The sequence below is a fragment of the Geospiza fortis genome, unplaced genomic scaffold (assembly GCF_000277835.1).
Source record: "Geospiza fortis unplaced genomic scaffold, GeoFor_1.0 scaffold408, whole genome shotgun sequence".
Lineage (NCBI taxonomy): Eukaryota > Metazoa > Chordata > Aves > Passeriformes > Thraupidae > Geospiza > Geospiza fortis.
In genome coordinates, this window is record NW_005054330.1 from 4,897,722 (window position 1) to 4,905,856 (window position 8,135).

Sequence of the window (8,135 nt, forward strand, 5' to 3'; positions counted from 1 at the left end):
TTTACAGCTGGGGAGCTGAGGCCTAGCAATGGAACAATTTGCTGTCAGTCCAAAAGAGAGGTGATGGCAGGATCAAGACAGCAACTCAGCTCTTCTCCATTTGAGGCAGAAACACCTTTTTTGACCAGTAGTTTTGATGACAAATGAAATACCCAGCCTGAGAAATGGCTGGTTTAAAGTTCAGTAATATTTATGAACCAGGTCCTGCTCCTGTATAAGCATATTGGATGTGAGGGCTGCTCTTTTCCCACCCAGGAACCCCAGTACATCTCAGACATCTCAGGTTTATTATTTGTGAGGGTTTTGCTTGGATTTTGCTTGGTCCAACCACTGCTCCATACTGCTCCAACAAGGTGAAATCCTGGTAGAGTGTCTGAAGCACTGGAATCCTATGAAGACAAAACCATGGACAAAAAGGCATATCTAGGGAAGCCAAGCACAAATAAAGCTCCAACAGCATTAGAGGCTACACCACATTCCAAGAGGCTGTCCATACCCATCTCCCAAGGATTAGGACTGTGTCATTGCAATTCTTCATGAGATCTTTCTTACACAAGTTACAAACCTTGTAGCATCTCTGATTCCTTTGGTCCAGACTAGGAGCAGATGTTGGGAGAGGATCCAGGCCTGTGTGTTACACTTAGAAGAGGCCATATGTATAAATCCCTCTTCTTTCTACAGCTATAATATGCAGTGTGTGCACCTTATTATCAGAGAGAAATCCAGAGCACAGAGTAGAGTATAACCAGGGTAAAAGAGAGTCTTGGGAGATTTCTCCCCATTCAGAAAAGCTGCAAGAATTTTGTTTGGAAAGCCAGACTTGGGAGGAAAAGAACAGGGGTGAGGAAGGAGGAACCACTTTAAGTGTAAAAATGTCTGAAGGGAGTAGGGAAGTGTGAGGTTTCAAGGCCATGTGAGCAAGTGTCATGTGCAGGGAGAAGAGAGCCTGGATTTAGGCTAGAGATGAGCCAACAGGCAAGGAATTTTCTCCAGACAAACCCTGTGTGCTACTACAGCTAACAATCATGTCAATAGGGTTTAAAAGGTGCTTCAGAGGACTTGGGAAGCAAAGACAAATAAGGTGGGTGGCTGAGGGAGGAATGGAAAGTCCAGTGGTTACTGAGTGAGGCTTGAGTGTGATGAGAATCCTGGCTGTGCTCCAGTACAAGATTTCCTATCACATTAATTATGTTGCAATGGGCTCCAGGGTTTTCTGTGATTCAGGCTTGGTGTATCAAAAATGTTACACAGGCATCAGTAAGAGATAATCTTACTGTGTTTTCTCCCAGCCTTCCACAAAGATGCCCTCAAAGAAGAAGCCTGAGATTCCTTGGTGCTGTTCCCTCTGTGCAAGTGGGCAGGAAGTGAGTGACCTACAGGGAACAAGGAATGATCAGTTCTGGATAATGTCATGTTCCTCTCAAAAACTAACTCCATCCCCTTCCCTTTCATTAAAATATTTATACTCTTGGATGGCATTTTTGTAACACTGGAAGGTGTTACTTGAAAAGTGTTTCTTGCTTTGAAAATATGGGAATAGGGTTACTTAAACCTACACAAACACACTGGGAATGCAGTGGTACTGTCGCTCTTTGTTGTGGGCAGAACTCCCGGCAGGTATCTCATGAAATTGTTCAAACCAGGAAAACTGAGGTGAAGACTTTTTCTCTCCCTTCCAACTCTCTCTTTTTCCCTCCATCTGGGTGCACTGGCTGGCAAATATCTATGAGACCATGGAAGGACAGAAAATCAGTGTAGGATAAGTGAGGTCTGGAAAAGAGAAGACATGGCAGAGGCAGCTCCATGCTGAACAGCAGTGAAACGACGGCAAAAGCCAGACAATTTTGACAAACAGAAAAGGAATGAGTGAGGAGTTGCCCCAGCACGGTCTTGTAGTGAAGAAGGAGAGCAAGGAGAGTCTGATGATGAGTTTTCCAGTCATGAGTGTGCCATAGTTGCCTTCTGTCACCTGGATAGAAGTAGATGAGGTAGAGCATCTCCAAATAAGGCCTAAGTCACTTTGCTGGCTTCTGTAGAGGGGAAGATATGGGTGTAACAAGCAACCTTCCCTGGGAGAGGGTGTCCTGCAGTGTATGGGGCCCGGATTGCTTTAGATCTGGGATGGGAAGACTGTAAGGCCTGGCTTTTATTGAGGCAGTTGGGGTAGGAATGAGGTTGGGTTTAAAGTCTCTTTTATCACTAAAGTCTGGAGGTGTAACTTGAGAAAGACAGGAATCCTGGTCATTGTGACCACACCACTGTCATTCCCTTTTGTGCTAGTGGTGAAGACTAAAGCTTTGTGCTGGCCAAGGTTCCAGATGCTTTTTTTCTAACCAAAAGTAAATAGAAGAGAGGAGAAATGGGTCCTTTCTGGAGTACCGACCTGTCCTCCCAGCTTGGTGATGCATTGGCTGGAAGACTTGGAGCATCCTCTACCTGTGCCTCCTCTCATGTGGCCAAAGCAGAGTTAAGCTCCTGTCCCGCTCTCCCCTCCATAAAAGTGCATTATGGGATTCTCTTTCCTGCCTCTCCCTCCTCTCTCCAGAGCTGTGTGTTTGAAATGATATCTATTTCTCTTTGTGACAGCACACCGTGACTGCTGCCTTGACATTGTGCCGAGCTGACATCCCAACCGGTCTGACACTGATGCCTTTGGGCAGAAATCAGAGCCGGTTTGCTCCACGGCTCCGTGCAGCCACGACGCCTGTAGCGCCTCCAGAGCCCCCAGTGCCCTGCTGGGGAAATGGAGCGAGCACGTGGGCCCCAATGAACCCCGGCCAGAGCGCAGGCGTTCCCTGCGCCGTCCTCCTGCCCGTTTTCAGCTCTAAGTGTTCACATTCACATGGCTTTATTTATTTTTATTTCCCCCCTCCCTTTTCTTTCCCTTTTTCCCTTGCCTGTGAGAGGGTTGGTTTCCTGTTTCTCTCCCCAGTGCAGAGTCCTTGGGGAGCTGGGTTTCTGTGAGCTGGAAAAGGAGCGCACAAGCATCTGATCAGCCCTTATTAGTGTTGGGAAAGATCTAATGGGTCCTGGCTTCTGGGACCATTACCTGTCATTTACTTTTATTAAGTCAGTGATGAGAAAGTTTAAAATTAAAGGCTTTGTAAATTGGATTCCAGTTCTAAAGAAAAGCACCGACCAGGAAATCAGAGCCTAAGTTTGCAGATGAACCACTGGGAACACCACCAGACTGGGGCGTTTCTCTTCAGCTGCTTTGACAAAGGTCCTGTGCCAGGGTGTGGAGGGGACAAAGCCTCAGGGTGTCTAGCAACCTTCAGCTATATGAACCATGTAATCCCTCCTGTGCCAGGCTACATAGGTTCAGACCTCCTGTTCAGGAGGAAGGGTGGTCTTCTGGTTGAGCCATTACCCAGGCTGGGAGCTCTGTTCCAGCTGAAATGATCCCAGGCAGGTCACGTCATCTCCCCATGGTTCATTTCCTGGTTTATATGGAGAAGGTCCTTGTGCTAGTATAGATTTTGTTTCTTACCTGTTGCCTGGTTTGGGCACTCAGCTCTTTGGGGCTGGTACTCTCCTTGACTCTTGTGCTTACAAGAGAAGCTCCAACTCCTTTGAGTGTTCCAGGCAAAAATAAAGACTTATTGTTAAGTCTGTAGCAGAAAGCAAGTAAAAGGGATGAGCCCCTTAGTTAAGATAAACATCTAATTGTTAGGGGTTGTAGCATTGTTGTATTCTCTGCTTTTGAGATTTAATCTTTGAATTAAACACCCAAACACACTTGTGAGTGAAACACCCCAATTGCACTAAAGCAGTGCAGCCAATTATGGTGTGACAAGGGAAGCTCAGGGGCCAACCCCAACCAAGAGCTGCTGTCACTTCTGTTTTCTCAGCTGAATAAAAGTCTCATGGTGACACTGCTCTGATGAGAAGCAGCATGAACTAGTGGTTATAAGTACAGTCTGGGAATCAGAATTCTTGGTTATTGTGTCTCAGTTTGTCTTTGACTGGAGTGACGTGGAAGAAGTCACCTGAGGTCAGGATTTTAAGTTGCCTTGTGCCCATCCTTGCCTTGTTAAATACACGAGTTGTGCTTACACAGCTTTGCATGAAGATTGGAGGTCCACACGATGTCTAGAGGTACAGAGCTCCACCAAAGCACAGGGCTTATCCAGTTAGTAGGAATTTGCAGAATTAAATGTTTGTCTCCTGAAGGGAGAAGGAAACAGTGATTCCCTTTAAACTCATGGTTTATTGGAAAAGTTCACCTCAGGTTCTCCCTGCATGGCTTGGCAGTTTTCATCTCCCTGTGTTTTGCCTGTGTTGTTTATCATTATTGTTGTTCTTAGTGTTATTATTATTATTACATCATATTACATTTACTTTTAACAGAAGTGACATTTGTGCATATTTGGAAGGGATACCCTCTGCCCATCCCCTCTAGCACCCCTATAGCCATGCTCCAGGTGTGAGTCTCCACTTTTAGGAAGATTCCCCTGTCTTTAAAGAACCAGGACTGAGAGCGGAGGCTCACTCTGTACAAATCCAAACCTTTCACTTTCTTTCCCCAGAGAGATTCCAAACTACACCAGCAGGAGGTGAAAAAATATACCCAGAGGAAAGTGTGACCAGGAGGGATGGCTAAGGAGGGGCAGGGAGTAGGCACTTGGACAACCCTGGACCAAGAATTCCTGCCAAGTGAGGCTAAGCATGTGTTAACTCCAGGCCATTCTTCCTGTCTGTCCACAGGCACAGCAGCTCCTTGACTTCAGCTAATTGCCAGGTTCCCTTGAAGGAGGAGTGATGCCTCTCCCAAGTTTCTCTGCTAGGGATGTGAGGAGCTGATCTCTGAGTTATTCAGTGGTTTCTTACATCATTCCTGCCTTCCCAGCCGTGCCACAAGGCTTTCAGAAGGTAATCTGGGGAGATTTTATCAAATGTAAAATGTTCCTAGACATTACTGGAGCCATGATGTAATGATCCAAGGTTTTTGTTCTTTAAATTCCACTGAAAAACCACAGGACCCAAAAAATTTTTTCAGGGAAACTGATGAATTTTAAGAAGGAGGCTGAGATCTTGTGCTGGGCTGAGCCATTTTGGGGGCAGTGGTGGGAAAAAGGTTTTTGTAGGTCCTGTTTTGCTGGCCTTGTAAGGTCTGGACTGAATCTCTGAGGTGGGCAGCAGCCTCTTCACAACACCCACTCCCTGGTTTCTGCTGCCTGGTGGGAAGTGTTGCCAAAGGAGAAGGCAGCAGGACCAGGCTGTACCTCACTGCTCCTGATTTCACAGAATCACGGAATAAGCTGGGTGGAATGTTGGGAGCTTTGTATTTGTTTTAGTTGTGGCTGTTCCCATTTTTATGAAGACAATTCCAGCCCAAAATCTTGCTCAAAAAGACCAAACTCATGGTCCCCTCAAGTAACAGAGCTCTCTCAGGATCATCCATGCTGGGACTGATGACCTGGTTTACTGGATCTCAGTGCTCTGAACGGCCTTAACAGCCTTTTCAGAGCGACAGTGATTCCTGAGTGACACAAAGTCTCCCTGGCACATTTATATCTGCCAGACCAGGATGAGACCATCCATGCTTTGATGCTTTGGATTTCAGTACCTGTTGAAATCCCCTGAACAAATGGGGCCATTAATTACAGGGTCTGGCTTTGATGAATGGTGCACAGGGGACACCATTTCATTTTGTCTGGGGGCAGTCAGCAGGATGGGGCGTTTTGGAGTGTTCAGTGATGCAGGAGAGGTCCTGGGTGTTGCCTGATCAAGGGGAAGTTGCTTCTCTCTCTAGAGTGCTGTAAAGTCAGTGTCAAGTCACTGTGGCATCTGGGTTATGTCACCTGCTGAGGGGGCTACCTTTTATAGATCAGACTTGCTCAGACAAAAGCCAATTCAGCCCTTTATCTAAAAAGCTTTTAGAATTTCTCTAAGGGTTGCAAATAATTTTGTCCTAAATGACTTCTGACTGCCCCATCCCCTGGCCACTGAGCTCCACTCTGTATGGAGCTCAGATGAGACACATGGAATGGAGGAAGGCCATGGGGTGTTCTCAGGGAGAGCCCCAGGATCCTACCTCCTGAAATGGTGGAAAAAAATTTTTACAGCTTTGATTTAGTTTCTTATTTGTGAGGATTGTTATGTTTTGTTGCTGGGAGGTCATGTTCATGCCAAAAAAATGAATTCATTTTGGAGGCACCTGAAAGTTTTGTTGTGTACAGACAACACACTACTTGTCATTTCAGTCTAATTAATTGCAGCCATCTGAGAACATTTGTAGTGGGTTTTCACAAAGGGTTTCTGGACAGGATAAAGCAATGCTGGAAGACTCTCCTCCTGGGACAAGAGGACTGCTGGGTGATAGCTTTGTGAGCTGATGGGGTTGGTGGAAAACAAGACCATTCAAAAGGGAAAGGAAAAAGAAGGAAAGTCAAAGACAATGCCATCAAAACTAAGGATAATGGGAGGAGAGTATTCACCCCTTTAAGGCTCCCAAAATGAGAAGGAGCAAATGGGAGTGCGTGATGTTCCCTTGTGGTCAGGAGGAATCTCAGCAAAGACAGAAGGCGTGATTCCTTTTAAGTGAGTTTGGTTTACACTGGAGATACTTACATGATTCACTCATCCATGTTCCAGCTTAGTGATTCACTTCAGGATAAACTGAATCATGCCTTGGGAATTTCTCATTGCTGACTTTAAGGATTTTCTGATGATACTGGATCAGGTGAAGAGATCTGTGCTGCATCCATCTACCTGGGTCGGAATTAGACAGGAACATTCAGGTTTGTGCCCATGGTTAAGTGCTTGCATAGAGGGTGAAACTCCAGGTACCTGATACTCAGGTAACCCTAACAAGAAGGCATGGAGTGAAGAGGCAGAAGAAACCCCGTGTAAGTCCTGAGAACATACTGTTTTTTAAACTAAGGATTGAAGTTATTTTTTAAACTTAGAATAGAGTTCTTTTTGTAAGACATTTCAGTTTAATTTAATTGGTCTTTCCCAATGAAATTGCACAGAGAAGTTTTCTGAATAGCTCATCCAAAGAGGCTTTGGAGTCAGGAGGACAGGCAGAACACTTCAGGAAATGAGTCTGGAACAAAAAAAAGGAAATTGTGACCTGAGTGGCTGAACAGATTGCAGAAGGCACTGCCAAGGAATCCAGTGGCCAAAGGCACAAATATGTTGAAGGTACATTTAGGAGGGTCATTGGAGGGTGGCTCCATGGATGGCTGTGCTGGCCACCTGATGGAGGAAGTCATTAAGCAAATTACTGTAATGGAAGCCAGGTAGAGCAGGGGAAGGTCAGTCCTGGGAACACCTCAGTGTTGTGTTCTCCTTCACACATGGCTTTTGGTAGAGATTGGTATCGAGCTGCATTGATTTTTTGGTCCAGTGGCATCTCTGATGCTTGTTCTAAGGAGTTTGAGTCTTGAGACAGTTTTGGAAGGTGACACAGGGGTTGTCCAGGCTGCCCTTGAGCCCTGTGTGCACTCACTGTCCTGTGGGGCCCATCTGGGATGTGGCTGTGCAGTGCTCAGACACTGTTCCTATATCCATATAGGATTTAGGGAATCCTACCCTTTTCTTGTTTTCCATGGGGCACACCATGGCCCAAACCAGGCAATCCTCCTTGTGTTGTATTTCCTAAAAATACCAAGCAGGGGCTAAACTCCAGCACTGTGTTTTCCAAACAGACTGTGAAACCAAGAATGAGAGACAAGCATGAGCCTTCCTCCAGCCCCTTGTGTCATCTGGGCATGCTCGTGCCACGTGTCACTGCAAACAGTTGGGACATCTGGAACGGGTTCATGTGAGTCCATGGGGTTTGGATCCCTGTGCGTGGGAAATCCCTCATCCTCTGCTCATTCCCCTGACAGGCAGCTCCTGCCTCCGCATGACAACACAGACAGATCCTCTGCACAGTTAATGGAGGAGGATGTTCTGATTGGGATCCAAAATTGTTCTCACAGTAACATCTTCTGATGTTTAGCCCTCCAGATGGGGCAGGATCTTAACATCTAGCACAGAACCACTATGTATAAACCACTGGAAACCACTTATTTTGTTAATTCAAGGCAAAACCTGCTCTCATCCTCCTTGGTTTTACACATGATTAAATCCATTGATCCAGTTTCTCCCTCTGACACTGGAGTCTTCCCAGCTGAGGATCTAAT